Below are 2,500 nucleotides of genomic sequence, written 5' to 3'. Positions count from 1 at the left end.
AGGTCCAGGTCCATGCCCGATGTGAGTAGCAGCAGGGCCAGCGCGCCCAGGAGCACATCTTTTTCGACCGTAAAGGGAGACAGGAGGCCGACTCTCTGCCTCGGCTAAATGGAGAGGGAATTTCAGAAGGGCCAGGGCACAAGCATGGACCTTTTTCAGCTGTAATGGAGGCAAGAGCAAGGTGTGATGTAGGTCCCCGGGGCCTGCTGGAGGTCCAGGTCCATGCCCGATGTGAGTAGCAGCAGGGCCAGCGCGCCCAGGAGCACATCTTTTTCGACCGTAAAGGGAGACAGGAGGCCGACTCACTGCCTCGGCTAAATGGAGAGGGAATTTCAGAAGGGCCAGGGCACAAGCATGGACCTTTTTCAGCTGTAAGGGAGGCAAGAGCAAGGTGTGATGTAGGTCCCCGGGGCCTGCTGGAGGTCCAGGTCCATGCCCGATGTGAGTAGCAGCAGGGCCAGCGCGCCCAGGAGCACATCTTTTTCGACCGTAAAGGGAGACAGGAGGCCGACTCACTGCCTCGGCTAAATGGAGAGGGAATTTCAGAAGGGCCAGGGCACAAGCATGGACCTTTTTCAGCTGCAAGGGAGGGAAGAGCAATGTGCGATGTAGGTCCCCGGGGCCTGCTGGAGGTCCAGGTCCATGCCCGATGTGAGTAGCAGCAGGGCCAGCGCGCCCAGGAGCACATCTTTTTCGACCGTAAAGGAGAGAGGAGGCCGACTCTCTGCCTCGGCTAAATGGAGAGGGAATTTCAGCAGGGCCAGGGCACAGGCATGGACCTTTTTCAGCTGTAAGGGAGGCAAGAGCAAGGTGTGATGTAGGTCCCCGGGGCCTGCTGGAGGTCCAGGTCCATGCCCGATGTGAGTAGCAGCAGGGCCAGCGCGCCCAGGAGCACATCTTTTTCGACCGTAAAGGGAGACAGGAGGCCGACTCACTGCCTCGGCTAAATGGAGAGGGAATTTCAGCAGGGCCAGGGCACAGGCATGGACCTTTTTCAGCTGTAAGGGAGGCAAGAGCAAGGTGCGATGTAGGTCCCCGGGGCCTTTTGTCGTACCATAGGCACGAGTGGTGTGTGTGTGTGGCAAAGACTTTCTGCGCAGTGTCCCAGGGGCACGGGGAAAGGTTGTTGTACCATAGGCACGAGAAAAGTTGTCGTACCATAGGCACGAGAAAAGTTGTCGTACCATAGGCACGAGTGGTGTGTGTGTGTGTGGCAAAGTGCTACTGAGCGGTGTACCAGGGGCAGGGCGAAAAGTTGTTGTACCATAGGCACGAGAAAAGTTGTTGTACCATAGGCACGAGAAAAGCTGTCGTACCAGGGGCACGGAGGAAAGTTGTTGTACCATAGGCACGAGAAAAGTTGTCGTACCATAGGCACGAGGAGAGTTTGTGTGGCAAAGTGCTACTGAGCGGTGTACCAGGGGCACGGCGAAAAGTTGTTGTACCATAGGCACGAGAAAAGTTGTCGTACCATAGGCACGAGAAAAGTTGTCGTACCATAGGTACGAGGAGTGTGCGTGTGTGGCAAAGTGCTACTGAGCGGTGTACCAGGGGCACGGCGAAAAGTTGTTGTACCATAGGCACGAGAAAAGTTGTTGTACCATAGGCACGAGAAAAGCTGTCGTACCAGGGGCACGGAGGAAAGTTGTTGTACCATAGGCACGAGAAAAGTTGTCGTACCATAGGCACGAGGAGAGTGTGTGTGTGGCAAAGTGCTACTGAGCGGTGTACCAGGGGCACGGCGAAAAGTTGTTGTACCATAGGCACGAGAAAAGTTGTTGTACCATAGGCACAAGAAAAGCTGTCGTACCAGGGGCACGGAGGAAAGTTGTTGTACCATAGGCACGAGAAAAGTTGTCGTACCATAGGCACGAGGAGAGTGTGTGTGTGGCAAAGTGCTACTGAGCGGTGTACCAGGGGCACGGCGAAAAGTTGTTGTACCATAGGCACGAGAAAAGTTGTTGTACCATAGGCACAAGAAAAGCTGTCGTACCAGGGGCACGGAGGAAAGTTGTTGTACCATAGGCACGAGAAAAGTTGTCGTACCATAGGCACGAGGAGAGTTTGTGTGGCAAAGTGCTACTGAGCGGTGTACCAGGGGCACGGCGAAAAGTTGTTGTACCATAGGCACGAGAAAAGTTGTTGTACCATAGGCACAAGAAAAGCTGTCGTACCAGGGGCACGGAGGAAAGTTGTTGTACCATGGGCACGAGAAAAGTTGTCGTACCATAGGCACGAGGAGAGTTTGTGTGGCAAAGTGCTACTGAGCGGTGTACCAGGGGCACGGCGAAAAGTTGTTGTACCATAGGCACGAGAAAAATTGTTGTACCATAGGCACGAGAAAAGTTGTCGTACCATAGGCACGAGAAAAGTTGTCGTACCATAGGCACAAGCAGTGCGTGCGTGCGTGCGTGCGTGCGTGCGTGCGTGTGTGTGTGTGTGTGTGCGGCAGTTCTTCTGCGCAGTGTACCAGGGGCACATTTCAATGTGCTTTCTGGAG

This window comes from Maylandia zebra, unplaced genomic scaffold (assembly GCF_041146795.1).
Source record: "Maylandia zebra isolate NMK-2024a unplaced genomic scaffold, Mzebra_GT3a scaffold34, whole genome shotgun sequence".
NCBI classification, from domain to species: Eukaryota; Metazoa; Chordata; class Actinopteri; order Cichliformes; family Cichlidae; genus Maylandia; species Maylandia zebra.
Note: the sequence above shows the minus strand (reverse complement) of the source record.